This window comes from Lethenteron reissneri, chromosome 51 (genome assembly GCF_015708825.2).
Source record: "Lethenteron reissneri isolate LAM-NWPU_2019-01 chromosome 51, ASM1570882v1, whole genome shotgun sequence".
NCBI lineage: Eukaryota > Metazoa > Chordata > Hyperoartia > Petromyzontiformes > Petromyzontidae > Lethenteron > Lethenteron reissneri.
The window spans coordinates 1,492,225-1,512,854 of record NC_083829.1 but is presented as its reverse complement, the minus strand read 5'-3'; positions in this window follow the sequence as shown (position 1 = coordinate 1,512,854).

The following is a 20,630-nucleotide window of genomic DNA, read 5'->3' as shown; positions in this document are numbered from 1 at the left end:
GTAGAAAATATATTCTAGATTTGAAGCTTTCGTGACTGCAAGGATTCATACTCTTAGTTTTTTTTCGGTAAAGTCACGTAGGTAAATTTAGCTGTGACGGTCCCACCTGATGACGGAGGCTTGTGTTGCCTCCGAAACGTCGTGATTTATTATTTTATTTCTATTATACTTTTCATTATTTATTTTTATTTTATACCTACGTGACTTTACCGGAAGAACCAAACAGTATTGGTGCACGCTTGTTCGCGTGTTTTCACCACGATGTGTGGTTAATGCAGATGCCTCGTGATAATCGGTGTCTATTTTTTGCGTTTGAACATCTTAGCGCCTCCGGATCCCTTGCTGGGTGATGCCTTCTTCTTTGATTTTCTTGCATCGTCCCAGGGGAGTGTCCAGGCGCCCGCGGTGCCCCCGATGGTGGCTGAGAGGGCAGAGGATTGAGTCAACACTGGAGGCAATTCCCAGGAGGGAGATGGAATGTGGCGTCACAGGTTCGTTACGGGGGGTGGGGGGTGATGACACAGAGAGGCCTTCATCCAGCGGTGGATCGACCTCCATCCAGCAGTGGATGGACCATGGCTAATGATAAGAAACAGGAGCGGGCTTGCTTGGGACATTTTGACTCTTCCCTAATTGAGTGTTATGGCGTTATTAAAAATAATATATATTTAAATATACAGCACAAGAAAACCCCTCTACAATCTCAAATACAATCAAGCGTAGGCATGTGACAGTGTATGGCACGAAGCTGTCACAATTAAGTCTAGATTTGAAGCTGTCACAATTAGTTTAACGTTTGATCCGCTTGTCCAGTTCATCAATCTCCATCGCACGCGTGTCCTCTCGGGCGCGTGTATGTTGCCAGGCCACGTGGCAACTCTGCAGTTGCCAGGTCATACACAGAGCACAATGCTGTAACATTAATGTTTTCACCCTCTTTTCAACCCTGAAACTGACCCCCCCACACACACACGTTTGGCATCGTATTTCACACGCTGGCCCGGCCGCTGTGTCTCTCGCCAAGTTAGTGAGCGATCATTACCGGAGCGGGCTCCGTGTGATTGCGGGGAAAAGAAGGGGGTGGTGGTGGGGGGGGGGAGAAGCGGGGGCTTCTCTGTATTAATGCCAAATGCCGGAGCCATCGATCCGCATCGTAACAGCCAAGTCCACGGAGTCGTCGCTCGCGGTTGAAGTCACCGGCCGCGGTGTGCCGAGGAGGGTGGCGGTGAGATGGGGGCGGAATTAAAAGACGCAAAAATATTCACGACGACTAAGTCGTCGCTCATTCACCGACCCATCACGGCAAGAGAAGGGAAGGGAAGCGCTGCGCTTTGTGGTGCCGCGGTGCTGGGTACCGCCACCCGAGTTCGATCTCCCCTCCTCGCGGCCAACGCCCGGTGACGAATCTCTTGAAGCGAGTTCTGGGACTCACCTCGGCTCACACGGGGACTGTATCCGGTGCGGTTCATCCGCATCGGGATTGGGGAGGCAAAGGCGGCTGGGTGCCGTTCCGGACTTTCATAGGTGCTCGCTAACAGTGCTGGCCCCAACGTCATGTGAAGGCTATGTTTGTCTTTGTGTGTGTATCTAAGTGTGTGTCTAAGTGTGTGTCTATCTCCGTGTGTATCTAAGTGTGTGTCTAAGTGTGTGTCTATCTCCGTGTGTATCTAAGTGCGTGTCTATCTCCGTGTGTATCTAAGTGTGTGTCTAAGTGTGTGTCTATCTCCGTGTGTATCTAAGTGTGTGTCTAAGTGTGTGTCTATCTCCGTGTGTATCTAAGTGCGTGTCTATCTCCGTGTGTATCTAAGTGCGTGTCTATCTCCGTGTGTATCTAAGTGTGTGTCTATCTCCGTGTGTATCTAAGTGCGTGTCTATCTCCGTGTGTATCTAAGTGCGTGTCTATCTCCGTGTGTATCTAAGTGTGTGTCTATCTCCGTGTGTATCTAAGTGCGTGTCTATCTCCGTGTGTATCTAAGTGTGTGTCTATCTCCGTGTGTATCTAAGTGCGTGTCTATCTCCGTGTGTATCTAAGTGCGTGTCTATCTCCGTGTGTATCTAAGTGCGTGTCTATCTCCGTGTGTATCTAAGTGTGTGTCTATCTCCGTGTGTATCTAAGTGCGTGTCTATCTCCGTGTGTATCTAAGTGCGTGTCTATCTCCGTGTGTATCTAAGTGCGTGTCTATCTCCGTGTGTATCTAAGTGTGTGTCTATCTCCCTGTGTATCTAAGTGTATGTCTATCTTCGTGTGTCTCTGTCTTTATATATCTCTGTCTCTATCTCTCTCTGTCTCTATATCGCTCTGTCTCATTATCTCTGTCTCATTATCTCTGTCTGTCTCTATATCTCTGTCTGTACCCTGGACGTGCCGAGTGAAACGCCTTTCTCGTGCCAATTCCCACACCGCGCGGGCTTTACTCGAACCCGCGATGTCTGTGCTCACCGCGACGACGCCGGAAGCTTTGCTCGCTCCCACCGCCGCACTCATCACGCCGCTCGCATCACCGCGTCCGCCGGTGCAGCGACGGACGCTCACAACTGACCCTTGCCACGAGCAGCCCTGGTGTTCGTGCAGGTGCATGACGATTGCTGGCGGAAGGTTTTTGGAGTTTACATCCGAAAGCGAAGTCGACCGACTCTTGAGAGGACTGACTGCGCATCCCGAGTTCATGGCCCGACGAAGCTCGGCGCACTTTTTGAGCGAAGCGACGCTGCGTGTCGATTGCCAAACTCGGTCGTGAGAAGCCTGCATCCACCTTTATCGGTGTAGAATCTGCTAAAGACACGGGCGTCTGCAAGTCGTAGCTTTAAAGACAATCTCGGCGGGCGGGTGGAGAGTTCACGACGAGAATTTCGCCATCAAGCTACCACGTGACTCAACCCTCGTGCATCAATGCATCGACTGTCATTCTTCTTGCAAGCGGCGGAACGAGTCAACGAGGCTCGTGACTCCACAAGAAGCCACGTCGCCGTTCTCCGCGACGTTATGAGCGCAGAATCAACCCTCGAATCAACTCGTGGTCTTGATTTGGGCCGGGCGTGGGGAGGGTGAGCTCCTTCACCACGAGCCACGATCTATCAACTGCTGGGATAAGATCGCAATCTCTCACGGGCATGCGACGCAACATCTCGCAGCTGCACACGCACGGATTGCATTCTTTCACTTCCGCAGCGGAAGTTACTCATTTGCCTGTTCCATCCGTTGGCTGCCACTCTGTCTTCAGTCTCGACCACCGTGCGCCGCCATCCTTCCCACCGACGCATCCCGCCCGAGACCATTTGCCCTGCGTCGACGCAATGTTTCGAGCGTGCGTCAATGCACCCCAGCTCAGTTTTGTCACTTGCTTTTTTGTTGCAATTTTTGTTTTATTCTGGCGGGGAAACGATGACCATTTTGTAATCTCAGCAAGTTAAATGCTGCAGAAAGTTCTTACGCGATTTAGCAACTACAAATGTGATGATTTCAAAAGCGTGTTTTATTTTTTTTACGTTTTAATGTTAGGACAAAATGGTGAGACGCGAGGGTTCGAGCCACAGAACACGTGTTGGTTAATTGGAAAAATATGCCTATTGCAGGGCATCCTTTGGTGTAATCTTTTACGAGTTGCTCTACTCGGCAGATGTTGGCATTTAAATGCATTGTAAAAAAAATCCATAAAACCCATGCCAATTAATATGCATTTTTAAAGGTCATCTGCATTCACGCTCCGGAGTACAGAAAACGAAATAAATGTGGAATATCTAGATTTGAAGTTTTCGTGACTGCAGGGATCTATACTCTTTGGTTCTTTCGGTAAAGTCAAATAGGTATAATAATAATAATTTATGTCATGAAATAAAAATAATTTATTTTATTTTATTTATAAAATAAAAATATATATTTGTATTTTAAATCTACGTGACTTTACCGAAAGAACCAAAGAGTATGAATGTGGAATGTTGCAGCCGCCCTCCAGTTGCGGCGTTCGTGCCGCTGTCGACGGAAGTGGCTGTGCGCGATCTCTGGGGCGCTCCTCTCGGAGGGACGTTGGTCCAGGCTCCTCGCCACCACCACCATCACCACCACCATCACTACCATCACCACCACCATCACCACCACCACTATCACCACCACCACCATCACCACCATCACCACCACCACCATCACCACCACCACCACCATCACCACCACCACCATCACCACCATCACCACCACCACCACCATCACCACCACCACCACCATCACCACCACCACCATCACCACCATCACCACCACTACCACCATCACCACCACCATCACCACCACGGCCATCACCACCACCACCACCATCACCACCACCACCATCACCACCATCACCACCACCACCACCATCACCACCATCACCACCACTACCACCATCACCACCACCATCACCACCACGACCATCACCACCACCACCACCACCACGAGGAGGAGGAGGACTTCTTGGAAGAGATTGGAAGCGCCCACACATTTGACCCCACCGGGCATGACCTAGAAAATGGTGAACCCCGTTTGGACCGCTGTGTCGGCAGAGGCAGTGGAGGAGGGTGGAGGGAAGGGGGTGGAGGGAAGGAGGGAAGGGGTTGGAGGGAATGGGGGAAGGGGGTGGAGGGAAGAGGGGTGGAGGGAAGGGGGGAAGGGGGGAAGGGAGGTGGACGGAAGGGGGGGCAGGGAAGAGGAGATGGGGGGGGGGGTTAAGAATATTGCTGCCATGCCGGGAGATGGAACCCAACCGGAATTGTAAAAGTCCAATTCGCTTAAACGTGAACGTGGAAAAAATAAAAATAATTAATGCGTTAAATAAAAAAACACATCTTTACTAAATAATTTCCGCGTGGCTTTCATTGCGGGAATGTCTGAACCGTATTTTATGAGAGCTCTTTCCGCTTGTGATTGGGGTGCGATCCGTCCGCCTGCTCGCTGGTGATGCCCGGCAAGGCTGTGACTTCTAAACGAAATGGTTCACAGCTGTTTGCGTTATCGCAAACTGAGGCCAACCTCTCTCAATCACCAGCCACATCTGGTGGTGCATTCTCGCGCATTATATTAAGGGCTCGTTTCATATTTCATCAGCAGCATCAGCCACGATCAATCCACTGCTGGATGAAATCCCAATCCGTCGACATCCCTCACGAATCCTGCGATGTCACAATCCACCCAGCGCCTCCATACAGTGGAGCTGACTTCATCGCTCCATCTCCACAGTGGACGTTCGGACTCTCTCGAACGCGTTTTATTTTCGACCGTTGGTCATCATCAGCATCACCATCCCTCTCCCCAAGCCCATTTACTTTTCTTAACACTGTGAACGATGTCTTGAACCTGCGCGTGTCCTCTCGCCCATGTGCTCATCTCTCCGTCACTAATTCCCCGCATCTCCTCCAGCGCTTTCACTGCACACTTCCCCGAGTTGTGTTGAACGCGCTCCGTAAGTTAACGATGAAATAAAAAGCGTGTAAAAGAATGTAAAAAAATTATGTTTTTTTATTTGTATGATAGAATATAGTCTTGTCATGAGTATGACAAACATATACCAAGTTTGCAGTCGATACGACATTGGGAAGACGGTTGAAATTGAGTTACAAGAATTGAGGATACGACAACAGACAGAGTGAGTTAAATAAAAGCATGTAAAATGTTAAAAAATATATGTTTTGGATTTTGTTATGATAGAATATAGTCTTGCCATCAGTATGACATGAGTATACCAAGTTTGCAATCGATAGCACATTGGGAAGTGTGTAAAATTTGAGTTACAAGATTTTTTGAGGATACAACAGACGGAGTGAGTTAAATAAAAGCGTGTAAAACCAATCCTTCTTAATGCGCATTGCTATGATTTTTCTGTTTTTTTTATCAACTTCAGATTTCCAAAGGCATTCCAACACGTGCTCCAATCCTATTCTAAATTAAGAATGTTTTACGTTGTAGGAGAGGTTTTTTTTTTAAGTGAAGCAATTTCTCAAGTGCAGCAAACTGATTGCGCGTTGCGTCGAGTTCCCCCATCCCACCCCGCACTCCACCCCGCACCCCACCCCGCGCCCACTCTCCAACGCAGTTTGGTTTAATCAAGTGTGCCGAGGATGACAAGGAAAGGGTTCTCGCTTTTGATTGCCACGCGCCGAGCCGAACCCTCGAAGGTCAGGGCCTGTGCAGGGGAAAAAGGCGCAACGCCACCTCGCGTGGGCAACGAGGAATCGAGGGCACCTCCGTTGTAGTTCTGCGAAGTCGTCTTCCGCAAAGGCCGCGGTCTCCTCGAGCTCGGCCCGATGTCGCGCTCCCTTCTGCCAGAGTTCCTCGATGGGAATCGCCTCGACTTGAAGCTTTCGTGACTGCAGCAATTCATATTCTTTGGGTCTTTCGGTAAAGTCACGTAGATAGGTTCAAAGAAAACAACAAAAAACGACGACGTTTCGATCACAACACAAGTGATCGTCAACTTTTTTGTTATTTTCTTTGAACCTATCTACGTGACTTTACCGAAAGACCCAAAGAATGTGGGAATCGCCTCGTCAGGTACATTTATAGATTGGACGCCGATATAGCAACGGGTGGGATCTGCGTTGGGATGAACAAATGCGAAGGGTAATTGCCAGTGTTTGATTGTTGTGGAATTACCATGGAATCTATTCTCTCGATTCGCATAAAAAAAACTAATTTGTATTCGACGATGTGTTCGGGTGATTTCCCTTCTTCACAGCACAGTCACTTCCAACGCAGCGCCACCAAAGAATTAGTTTAATTTCATATCGTGAGATTGTGTATATAGGGCCAAAACAGGGGCAACTCCATCATCATCGCCACCATCAATCACCAATCAAAATGATCACCACCAATCATCACCACCAATCATCATCACTAATCATCACTAATCATCATCACTAATTATCATCACTAATTATCATCACAAATCATCATCACTAATCATCATCACTAATCACCAATTATCATCACTAATCATCATCACCAATCATCACCAATCATCACCAATCATCACCAATCATCATCATCAATTATCATAATCACCAATCATCATCAGCCACGATCAATCCACTGCTGGATGTAGGCCTCACAAGCCACCGCTACCTCCTACTGTAATCCGTCTACCCGCACACCTGCCGATTCCGTTGCTCCGTCTCTGCGATCGGCGTACCTCTCGACCACGTGGGGCCTCCCTTTGGCTGCCAGCCAACACCCCTTCGTCAAGCAATATCAAACACCAAGCTCCCAAGGCGAATGGATATTCTGACTGCACTATCCGCAAAGCCATCACCCCAATCGCGAGGAAGGAGCCATCTGAGTATCCAATCAAAACCATCACGCTGCCATACATAGCAGGGGTAACCAAAAATATTTCCAAAATCATGAACAAATACAACATCCAGGTCCGATTTAACACAGGACATAAAATTCCGGATCTGATCCCATTTGTGAAGGACAAGATTCCTGACATGCAATATCCCGGCGTCTAGAAACTAAGCTGTATCTGCGGCAGCAGTTACATTGGGGAAACGAAGTAACATGTCTCGGACCGTGTTCGTGAACATAATGCAGATTTGAAACACAGTAGGACCAATACTTCTGCCATGGCTAAACATTATTTTAATGTGGTTGGCTCACACGAAATTTATTTCTCGAAGACGATGGTACTTTGCAAGCCGACTGGCTATCAACGAAGATTCGTTCATGAAGCCATCCATATATAAAGACAGACACAATTTAAACCGAGATGATGATTATAAACTCAGCAATCATTGGAAAGATGTCATCAACCACTTTGGGTCATGACTTGATTTATGTTTTCTTGTCAACCTCCACCATCAGTAGTGTGTATGTGGAGCAAGGTGCAATGATTGCTTGGTGGCCCTTTGATTGGTGTAGACCCGCTGCGCTGGCGTTGTTTTCTCCTACATTAACATCAGCTGCCCCACCCATACTGCTGACACACTTGGGCTACGCCCATCTCGAGACCTTTATAAACAGTTTGCCTTTAGAGGATAACCCCCCTTTTCCTGATGACGACCACTTGTGTTGCGATCGAAACGTCGTGTTTGTGTTTTATTTCATTTTGTATTACTGAGAGAACCATAATAAGTCTACAATATAGACTGCCAGTACACTCACCAACTTAAAAACCAGGCTACAGTCTACAATATAGACTGCCAGTACACTCACCAGCTTAATAACAAGGCTACAGTCTACAATATAGACTGCCAGTACACTCACCAGCTTAATAACCAGGCTACAGTCTACAATATAGACTGCCAGTACACTCACCAGCTTAATAACCAAGCTACAGTCTACATTATAGACTGTCAGTACACTCACCAGCTTAATAACACGGCTACAGTCTACAATATAGACTACCAGTACACTCGCCAGCTTAAAACCAGGCTACAGTCTACAATATAGACTGCCAGTACACTCACCAGCTTAAAAACCAGGCTACAGTCTACAATATAGACTGCCAGTACACTCACCAGCTTAAAAACCAGGCTACAGTCTACAATATAGACTGCCAGTACACTCACCAGCTTAAAAACCAGGCTACAGTCTACAATATAGACTGCCAGTACACTCACCGAGGTTAATAAACAGGCTACAGTCTACAATATAGACTGCCAGTACACTCACCAGCTTAAAAACCAGGCTACAGTCTACAATATAGACTGCCAGTACACTCACCAGCTTAAAAACCAAGCTACAGTCTACAATATAGACTGCCAGTACACTCACCAGCTTAAAAACCAGGCTACAGTCTACAATATAGACTGCCAGTACACTCACCGATGTTAAGAACCATGCTACAGTCTACATGAGTGTTTTGTTGTATTTTATTATTTTTATTTATTCTGTTTTTGTATTATATTTATTCACTTTATTTTTTATTATTCTTTTTCTATCTACGTGACTTTACCGAAAGAACCAAATAATATGAATATCAAACATCACCATCATTATTTCTACCTACCTGACTTTACCGAAAGAACCAAAGAGTATGGATTTCTGCAGTCACAAAAGTTTCAAATCAAGATATCACCATCAACACCGGTTATCTAAAATAACTATTTTATTGATATTTATTTGCTAATGTATTTTCACCTGGATGGTAATCTGTCATCATCGTTAATAATAATAATGTTAATTATTATCTACTTAGCCAGGAGAGCCGTAAGTGTCTTCTTCAGGTGGCTCTTGCATTGGGTTGTTATTTTAAGTTATCAGTGAATTTCATTTATACAAATAATCATCATAATCAAGCATCAGCAATCATCATCATCACGTCTCTGGGGCGGATAAAATAGGTACCACCTAGTGGTGGTGGTGATGATGATGCTACAACAATGGGCGCAAGGAAGTCGCGTGGTTTCGTGAAGGAATCGTCTGAGACGACCGCGGAGTTTTCACCTCTGACGGGAGACGCCGAATGGACAGAGAGATGGAAATGACTACATCCCGACCACTCCTCCTTAGAGCACGGGCAGGCGTTGATGATGATGATAGATTCGTCCAATATCGTGCAATGTTCTATGTTTGTGACCGTAGGCATGGGCTTTATGTAGTTGTGCAATTTGTACTAATGTTGATGTATTTGTATTTATCGTGACTTGCTTCCCTTTGTCTATGTCGCGGTCCGTTTTGTTGTTGTCGTTGTAGCTTGCTGGTGCACCCCGACGGGACGTCTGTGAAAAAGAGCTTCATAGCTCATCGGATTCCTCCTGCAGTCTAAATACAGATTGTGGCTGATTCAAAACAAGCCCGGCATTATGTCGATAACGCAAGTATCAGTCACGCAGATTGGATTCCCCGTCTAAACACATCGAGGCTATGCCCCAAATCAAACGCAAATGCCTGCAATGGTTTTGCCAGCGATCGCCGTTTTAATTCAAGCAATCTTCAACTTTGGAATGTTAACCTCATAAATGTACAGGAATGTAATCCTGTAATAGAATGGCACAGATTGGCAGCATTATTCTAGTGCACATTATTCACCCAGGAAAGCCTCCAGATTCTAGGTGGGGGGGGGGGGGGGGGGTCCTCAGGGGGGTCCCTGCTACACTGGGGGTTTGTTTGGGGCCAATTCCACTTACGAGAGGTTAGCTTCCTCGTGGGAGGAAACCGGAGAACCTACAGCAGGCCCACTCGACGAATTATAGAGGTGGGGGGATTGGGTGGGCGGCGAGGGGGGGGGGGGTGACACTCAATCTCCCGGAGCGGCAGTTGAAACAGCGGAGCAACTTCCTGACGCTGCCCCGCTCCAGCTGTCCACCCAGCGGTGCCGCAGCTACTCGATGGGCAGGATCTGGCACGGTGGCGGTGGGTGAGGTGTGGCTACACCACCCACCTCTTCCGAGACGTGTGGGCAGCGTGCAAGAGGAGGACAAAATACCCTACCACAGAGCTGGGGGGGGGGGACTCACTAGAAGGTAGGCCCTTCCGCAATCGGTGAGCAAGCAATTGCAGGGCTGATTCTTGCCCACCTATGATTACATTGTACTCGATGGAATGTCAGGGACTTCATCAATTCTTCAAGTAAAAGACAGATTGTGATTGCATTGCTTGCACGACAGAACAGCGTAATGACAAACCGCAGGAAACCGAACAGATGATGCCAGCTACCACAACTGTGCATCAACAACAACAAAAACAACAATTTCACGACAAAACATGAACGGGCAAGAAAATGCAAATTAAACAAATATCCTCGTCTTCTTGGGCGCGACCGGTCCCTTCACTTGCCGTGACCACCACTCCCATCGCTGCCCGCAGCTCCGCGTTTATCCCACTGAGAGAGCCTCCGACCCGTCCAGTGATGATGATTGACAACGTCCACTCAGATCGCGCGCTCTCCTTTCCCGCAGAAACCTCTCACCGTGTTCCCTCCATCGCCATCCCCTAAAGTCGGTCAGCAGTCATCCTGGTCACGTACCAAGCTGTCGATTCTTTTACGATAACTTCACCTGCAAGTTCCGCTTGAGTCGTACATCGTCGTCTGTTTACATCCCAGTACGGTAGTCACCCTCCGTCTGCTCAATAGTTCTCAAGCTTAATTTGTAATTGCCACAAAGATAGGTCTGAGAATAATATGACCGAGCCGACTTGCCTGACATGGAATTCACAATTCATCGGTAGGACCTCTTCGTTCATCAACAATTCTGAACATCTCGTGAATATAATCAAATATATTAAGCTTAACCCTAATTATATTCTGACATGGAATTCACAAACCTGATGTCCCATTAAGACCCATGGTTAGTACAATAGGCTCTGCCACGTACAAATTAGCACAATATGTAACGAAACAAAAATACAGCCCTACATCGGTAGGACCTCTTCGGTCATCAAAAACTCTCGTAAATATAATAAAATATATTAATCTTAACCCGAATGATATTCTCGAAAGTTTTGATGTGACTTCTCTGTTCACGAGGGTTCCGGTAAACGAGTCAATTAAATCTCTCGACACTCTGGTAACGAACAAAGGTTTAGCCAAAGATATCCCAAGACGAGCTGAACACCGTCTAAAGAACACCTACTTCTTGTGGCAAGGTGACTTCTATAAACAAAAGGAAGGAGCAGCAATGGGCTCTCCTTTGTCTTCTATGATAGCGAATTTGTACATGGAAGATTTTGAAACAAAAGCAATAGCTTCAAGCACACTAAAACCATCTGCTTGGTTTAGATATGTGGATGACACATTGGTGGTCTGGCCACACGGCCAAGATACACTGGACGCATTTTTAAATAATCTCAACTCGCAAACCCATCCATACAGTTCACCATGGAAGTGGAAGCTGACAGAACTCGACCATTTCTGGATATTCTGCTCGGACGGGGTCGAAATGGTAGAATAACACGCAGCGTTTACCGAAAGAAAACGCATACTGACGCCTATCTGAATGCAGTCACACCATCACCCCGCACAGAAATCTGCTCTCATCAAGAAGCTCATTCATCGATCTAAAAAAATGTCAGATGGTGACAGTCTGAGAAGTGAAATTCAACATGTTAAAGAAGCACTGCAAATGAACGGTTACAATGATGCACATATCAACAGGGCATTGAATGCCAACCCCAAATCAAATAACACGAGCATTGAAACTTCCCAAGTAATTAAAACGATGAAAATACCGCACATCGCGGGAGTAACTGATAAACTAGCCAGACGTTTGGAAACACAAAACATCTGAGTCAGATTTAGCACGGTACATAAAATATAGAAAATAATATCTGGTACAAAAGATGTATTACCGAAGCTATCAACAGAAGGTGTGTACAAGATTAACTGCACGTGTGGTAAATGTTATGTTGGGCAAACAGGACGAATGATCAGTACGTGACTAAAATAACATCAGAAAAGTATTAAATTATCCCAAATACAACTGTCAGCAGTAGAAGAACATGTATGCCAACAAGGACACTCATTTGATTTTGATAATGTTGAAGTTCTGTGCAAAACTAGTTACTACTGGCCAAGACTAATGATATAATCTATCGAAATTGAAATAAATATAACTTTAACCGTTCGAATAGTTACAGCCTTGGTGCTGCGTGGAAGCGAATCATCAAATAATACATTATTTAAATGTATGTCTACAAAGGGCAGCTTACTTAAATAGGGATTACCGTTGGTAAGGCTATTTTAATACACACAATAGACAGGAAGGACATAATGTACGTTGTCTCAGTAATCCCCCCCCCCCCCCACGTGGAGCAAGAGCGCAGAAGCGTGGTCACCACATCTACGCCTCTATATAAGGAACGAAACAGGTGGACTTCTCCACAAATCTGGCTGTCGCCTGATGAAGCGAGTTGTAATCACTGGCGAAACGTCGTACTCAGTTTGTAAATGTTGTGGCTTGGTTCTCCAACACACCGGTGTGATGCTGTACTAGTGACGAATTGGCACGTTCTGTTTACGTGACAACCCTTACTAGTTGGCTGTGTCGGGTGGTGGCGGGTTTTAACGACACATTTATATATTTACGCCATCTAACCCAAAAAAAACCTCTGTTATGGATGGAATTGTATTACTGAATGCTTATTTATATTTGCGCAGTATTTTTATGTCTCTCGCGTGACCTGACTTCTATTTACTTAATTGCTGTAACTTTATTTTATTTGTGTCAATTTTATTATTGTGTTGATCCAGGTCACTCTTGAAAATGAGACTACTATCCTCACTTGGTTAAAGAAAAACTTTAACCAAGTCACTCATCATCATATCACTCAATCATTTACCCACTAACCCAACCATCTCACTCACCCTTTCACTCACCCACTCATTCAGCCACACACATTCACCCACTCAGTCATTCACTTAGAATCAGAATCAGACGGACTGATGCTGGAGAAATCCAAAGAGCTATTAAGCTCTTTTTCACTGACGTCTATTCGCTCACCATCTCAACCACTTACCCACACACCACCATCACTCCCTTCGCCCGCTCACCTACTCACTCATTTGCTCAGTCTTGCAAATAACACGATCCTGGCTTCTTGAGTCCTCACTGTGGCTCAACGAGGCCAGGCGGTGGCGGCTGTGCACGTGGCCTGCACTCGAGGGTTAGAGGATCGCAACATCGAGGTGCCGTAGGCCAGGCTCGCCAGGAGGAGGCAGGACAGCAGAGTGCGGACTAATATCATCGTGTTCTTTCTGTATGGGATCTCGTGTTGCTCTCCCCCCTTGGGTGTGTGCACGTGTGGGTGTATCCCGGGTGCTCCGGTTTCCTTTCACTTGTACAACCCGCTAATTAATTGTCTGAAAACATCCTCATATATAAAGGACCGCAGATCTTGGGCAACTGCTGGTAGTGCCGGCTAACCGCACTGGCTGCCGCCATCCCAGCGTGGGCCGTGGTTCCTACTCGGCGATTGCGTGAGATGACGACTACGACGCTGCAGATACAACTAAACATCATTATTCAACACAATTCACGTGAAACTTATCCAACAAGAGTTCAGATGCCTCTACCGGACCTGCTGTCCTCCTCGTCCACGTCGTTGCTTTTCCAGGCCGTTGGCGGCGGCGTTTCTCTTTCGCGAGAGACGCGTTACGATTTCGTCGTGGAAGGGTTTCATCTGGAAGGCAGCGATTCTGGGTGGCAGAGGGGGGAAGAAAGAAAACCATGAGAATCACTGGCTTCTAAATAAAAATAAGAGAAACTGAAATGTCAAAAATATAGCTAAATATATAAATGTAATAGCAGTGGGGGGGCGGGGGGGGGGGTTGGCGGTGGGGGGTGTTGTGGAGTGGGTGGGGTGGTGGGGGGTGTTGTGGAGTGGGTGGGGGGGTGTTGTAGAGAGGGTGGGGGGTGGGTGTGCGGGTGGAGAGGGTGGGGGGTGGAGAGGGTGGGGGGGGGGAAAGCGACAAAATAAAAAACAGGTGGAGTAGAGCCGCACGGAATTGGCGCTGGGACCACGGAGGACTCAACAGTCACAGCCACGACGAGACGAACCAGCGTTGGGTGGAGGGGGGGGGGTGCGGGATATATATTATAAATATAATATATATTAGAGAAAAAAACCCGCTCCCTGTTTTCCGCACACGAAAATTACTCGCACTTGCAGTGAGAGTGGGGGGGGTTAGCGGGGGAGATATTTGGAGATGGGTTTGAGAGGCCCCATGCTGGGCTTGTGCCCTTATCGGCTTGTCACCAGCTTTCCAGAAAATTCACAGCACTCTGCTTTGCTCCCTGCTGCCTTGTGGGGTTTTATTTCGTGTGTGGGGGGGTGGTTCTTTCCTTCTGTTTGTACGATGATTTTTTTTAATTTTTTGTGCTGTTGTACATTTTGTTCACGTAAAGCAAGAGTCGAGCGAGCGAGTGGTGTTTCGTTGTTGTTTGGCCCCGTTAAGTTCATTCGTGCGCGCTAATTGTTTGATTAATTTCGGAGAAAGGCGCAGCCCTGCAATTGCTCGCTCATGCCACTGCTGGCGCAAGTGCTTCCGCTAGAGGCTGTGGTGGCACGGGCAGCACACTGAGGTTTGCAATCCTCAGGCCGCCGGTCCGATTCGATCTCTAGGCGCGGAAGTTGGAATCAATGCGGGGGCGAGTTTCTAAAATCCTCCCTCCTCTGTCCACCCAGCGGCAGGTTAACAATAATGGGGTCACCGCAGTCGATCGAGCAGGTCGCAGACGTCATAGTTCTGTCCACGCAAGGGCCCCAATCAGGTCGCGTGCGGGGTGTGAAGTGTGGGGTGTGAAGTGTGGGGTGTGAAGTGTGGGGGTGTGAAGTGTGGGGGCGTGAAGTGTGGGGGCGTGAAGTGTGGGGTGTGAAGTGTGGGGTGTGAAGTGTGGGGTGTGAAGTGTGGGGGTGAGAAGTGTGGGGTGTGAAGTGTGGGGGTGTGAAGTGTGGGGGCGTGAAGTGTGGGGGTGTGAAGTGTGGGGTGTGAAGTGTGGGGTGTGAAGTGTGGGGTGTGAAGTGTGGGGGTGTGAAGTGTGGGGGTGTGAAGTGTGGGGGTGTGAAGTGTGGGGTGTGAAGTGTGGGGTGTGAAGTGTGGGGTGGGAAGTGTGGGGTGTGAAGTGTGGGGGTGTGAAGTGTGGGGTGTGAAGTGTGGGGTGTGAAGTGTGGGGTGTGAAGTGTGGGGTGTGAAGTGTGGGGTGTGAAGTGTGGGGTGTGAAGTGTGGGGTGTGAAGTGTGGGGTGTGAAGTGTGGGGTGTGAAGTGTGGGGTGTGAAGTGTGGGGTGTGAAGTGTGGGGTGTGAAGTGTGGGGTGTGAAGTGTGGGGTGTGAAGTGTGGGGTGTGAAGTGTGGGGTGTGAAGTGTGGGGGTGTGAAGTGTGGGGTGTGAAGTGTGGGGTGTGAAGTGTGGGGTGTGAAGTGTGGGGTGTGAAGTGTGGGGGTGTGAAGTGTGGGGTGTGAAGTGTGGGGGTGTGAAGTGTGGGGGTGTGAAGTGTGGGGGTGTGAAGTGTGGGGGTGTGAAGTGTGGGGTGTGAAGTGTGGGGGTGGGAAGTGTGGGGGGGTGAAGTGTGGGAGTGTGAAGTGTGGGGGTGTGAAGTGTGGGGGCGTGAAGTGTGGGGGTGTGAAGTGTGGGGTGTGAAGTGTGGGGGTGTGAAGTGTGGGGGCGTGAAGTGTGGGGGCGTGAAGTGTGGGGTGTGAAGTGTGGGGGGGGAAGTGTGGGGGTGTGAAGGGTGGGGGCGTGAAGTGTGGGGTGTGAAGTGTGGGGTGTGAAGTGTGGGGGTGTGAAGTGTGGAGGTGTGAAGTGTGGGGGTGTGAAGTGTGGGGGTGTGAAGTGTGGGGGTGTGAAGTGTGGGGCGTGAAGTGTGGGGGTGTGAAGTGTGGGGTGTGAAGTGTGGGGGTGTGAAGTGTGGGGTGTGAAGTGTGGGGGTGTGAAGTGTGGGGTGTGAAGTGTGGGGGTGTGAAGTGTGGGGTGTGAAGTGTGGGGTGTGAAGTGTGGGGTGTGAAGTGTGGGGTGTGAAGTGTGGGGTGTGAAGTGTGGGGGTGTGAAGTGTGGGTGTGAAGTGTGGGGGTGTGAAGTGTGGGGGTGTGAAGGTTGGGGTGTGAAGTGTGGGGGTGTGAAGTGTGGGGTGTGAAGTGTGGGGGTTGTGAAGTGTGGGGGCGTGAAGTGTGGGGGTGTGAAGTGTGGGGGTGTGAAGTGTGGGGGCGTGAAGTGTGGGTGTGTGAAGTGTGCGGGCTGTGAAGTGTGGGGTGTGAAGTGTGGGGGTGTGAAGTGTGGGGTGAAGTGTGGGGTGTGAAGTGTGGGGTGTGAAGTGTGCGGGGTGAAGTGTGGGGGTGTGAAGTGTGGGGGTGTGAAGTGTGGGGTGTGAAGTGTGGGGGTGTGAAGTGTAGTGGGGGTGTGAAGTGTGGGGTGTGAAGTGTGCGGGGTGAAGTGTGGGGGTGTGAAGTGTGGGGGTGTGAAGTGTGGGGTGTGAAGTGTGGGGGTGTGAAGTGTGGGGTGTGAAGTGTGGGGGTGTGAAGTGTGGGGGTGTGAAGTGTGGGGTGTGAAGTGTGGGGTGTGAAGTGTGGGGGTGTGAAGTGTGGGGTGTGAAGTGTGGGGTGTGAAGTGTGGGGTGTGAAGTGTGGGGTGTGAAGTGTGGGGGTGTGAAGTGTGGGGGCGTGAAGTGTGGGGTGTGAAGTGTGGGGGTGTGAAGTGTGGGGCGTGAAGTGTGGGGTGTGAAGTGTGGGGTGTGAAGTGTGGGGTGTGAAGTGTGGGGTGTGAAGTGTGGGGGCGTGAAGTGTGGGGGTGTGAAGTGTGGGGCTGTGAAGTGTGGGGTGTGAAGTGTGGGGTGTGAAGTGTGGGGTGTGAAGTGTGGGGTGTGAAGTGTGGGGGTGTGAAGTGTGGGGGCGTGAAGTGTGGGGGCGTGAAGTGTGGGGGCGTGAAGTGTGGGGGTGTGAAGTGTGGGGTGTGAAGTGTGGGGTGTGAAGTGTGGGGGTGTGAAGTGTGGGGGTGTGAAGTTAGGGGGTGTGAAGTGTGGGGTGTGAAGTGTGGGGGCGTGAAGTGTGGGGTGTGAAGTGTGGGGGCGTGAAGTGTGGGGTGTGAAGTGTGGGGATGTGAAGTGTGGAGGCGTGAAGTGTGGGGGTGTGAAGTGTGGGGGTGTGAAGTGTGGGGTGTGAAGTGTGGGGGCGTGAAGTGTGGGGGTGTGAAGTGTGGGGGCGTGAAGTGTGGGGGTGTGAAGTGTGGGGGTGTGAAGTGTGGGGGTGCCCCCAATGTTCGTGTTGTTCAAGGTGTCGGTGTCAGCGTGACGAGCGGGCCGCGTGCCACTCTGGCGGGGATGATCTCGAGCTCCCAGCGATGTGGAGGCCCCTTTCCCCTGTCCTGAGCAAGCAGTTCACAGGGCTGCTGCACCCCCTTGCCCTCGACGTGTATGGGGAGCCGCGGCTGCTGACGTCAGGGGCGGGGCGAGGTAGCGTTCGGGAGTTGCTACCCAAAATTACGGGGTCTTTAAATAAAATTAAAGTAAGTGTGATGAACCCCCCCCCCCCCCCCACACACACAATCATTAAATTACCACGATTCGGGACATTACCAAGCTTGGAAAATACATTATTTCAAATGGATAGTAATTGCACAAAACAGCTATCATTGTGCCATGTGGCATGGCTAGTGGCTTGGCTTTCATTAACTTGAAGCGGCGGATGTGCACGGCGCGGTGGTGAGCGCACTGCATTCCCTCGCCCAGCCACCCGAGTTCGATTCCCGGCCACGGCCAACATCACCGACGAATGTATCTGAACCGGTCCTGATGCGTCTCCCCGCGAGGCCCACCTCGCCTTCCACGAATACCTGGTGCGTTGTGTATAATTCAGCACAGGGGGGGGGGGGGAGTGAGACAAACGCGGCCGGCCGTGGTGCTAACCACACCGGCCGTGTTTCCACCTTCATCCCGGCCTTCGCAGGTGCTCGCTAACGGCACTTACCCCCAAGGCAGCCCATGTAAGCCACACGGGCAATCTTTGTGTGCGTACACGCGGCGCGTACGTGAGTAGTATGCGTGTGTATGAGGGGAGCGGTGGTGAAGCGGTTAGCGCTGCGCTACCAACTCGGCCACCCGAGTTCGATTCCCGGTCACGGCCAACACCAGTGACGATCTGAACCGGTCCTGGGCCTCCCCTAGGTCGACTCAGCCTCAACTGAGTACCTGGTGCGGGTGTAAAAAACATCGCCACTGGGGAGACAAAGGCGGCCGGGCGCGATGTTGGCCACCCACCCCCTCGTGCACCGTGGCGACCTTCATAGGTGCTCGCGGATAGCACTTGCCCCAGCAGTCTGTGAAAAGTCTACACGGGGGATCTTTGTCTTTACGCTTTGTGTGTGTGTACACGAAGCCACACGCTTTGCTGCAGACAGTGAATACTGCAGACAGTGAATACTGCGGACAGCGAGGCTTGGCAGACAGTGAATACTGCAGACAGCGAGGCTTGGCAGACAGTGAATACTGCAGACAGTGAATACTGCAGACAGTGAATACTGCAGACAGCGAGGCTCGGCAGAAATGGCTCCGGCGCTTGATCCACACAAGCGCTAGAGTCGCGCTGCGCCTGCGGCGAGAGCCAATCCGCAACATTGGGGAGAACATCCGAGACAGGTAATTACGGTGATGTGTGCAGCAAACCTGCTCTTGCCGAGCGGCAACGTAATTTAATATTAATTTTCACAGTAATTGCGAAGGGGGAGGGGGGTGGTGGAAATTGCCGTGGCCGATTCTCAGGAATGCCGCGTGTGCGCGCGGAGGAAGTCGGTGGCATATTTCGAAAAGCTCATCTTGCCTCCCCGCAGCCCGTGATGCTCGAGCACAACTGCGATGCCTGTGCGCGCATGTCCGCTCGTTTGCCACTCTCGATATTTCCCAGCACGCCGCTGAGGACTCGGTGGCTTGCTTCGAGTGAGGATTCATCACCGGCGTAGGGCACTACTCCACTAGAGCACAATATACATTTATATGCAAACACAACCCGAAATAATTGTACAAATTCGCCGATGAATGAGTGTTTATACACGCGGGAGGACAAATAGCCGTTGCGCACGAGGGGGCACGCTCTACCCCATACAGATGGAACAGATGGGGATTAGTCCAGACCTCGTGTACCGCCTTCCCCTGGCCAGCCAGCCGACGGCTCCTCTTCGAGACTCGCGGGAAGGAAGTTTCACGACGTTTGTGTGACCCGCCAACCCTCGCTGCCTTCCCAGTGGTGGCTTATCGGTGGGTGAAAGGGGACGCATTGCCCAGTGCATCTGCCCTCAAACAGCGAGGGGAGTAGCCGCCACGATGCATCTCGTCACGACGATCTAGTATCTCGTCTCATCTATATTTATAGAGCGCCTTCACTCAAGGCGCTTGACGTAACTTACCCAAACGATGACGGAGTGGGACTTTTGAGTTGACGGGGGCAGGACATGGATACGAACGAAATTTGAGTCGAGGGTTGTCTTGCTCTGAGCGACTGGCCCGAATGAGAACCGGACAAATTAAACGAAAAAAACTTTATTTATTTATTTTACTCGGTACAGCCCACTGGCTCTTTTTCAGAGGCGACCTGGCCACAAATGACAGCTCAACGAAGTGGCTTATTATCACGTGGACATTTCTCGGAGCCAAATACTCTAAACACGTGACGTTGATTCCAAATGTTGAGGGAAAAACCGGAGGACGCGGAGAAAAATCCACGAAACCACGCGGAGAGAGATACGCAAACTCCAAATATAGAGCAGGAGTCGGGATCAAAACCCATGACCTCGGGTAGACCAGGCAGGGTAGTTAACATCTCACTACCGTGGCACCCCGAAATTGATGGAAGGGTTGCCCCAACATTTACGTGCTAAAAACAGTGCTAGAAATTGTGGCTTGGCCAAGGCGATGACGGCATTTACACGTGCCATCACCTCGTGCGGCCCGGTGCAGAAAGTTCTCATCGCCAATTAAATCGTGTGCGAGGACCGACGCGCTAAGGAAGCGTCACAGAGAGCCACGCGCGCGTTTCTCCTCCTTGTTGACTCGGAGAGCAAACGATCGATCATCGAACAGGGCTCGCCACCTCGACTTGCCGTGAACGGAATACCGATGATGACTCGGTGACCAGCATTAGAAGACCTTGGTAAGTATTGAGATACTCAGGAGGACTCCCTGAAGTTGCGCTTTCACTTACATACACAGTCATAATACGAATATTAAAACATAATTATAACTGACAATG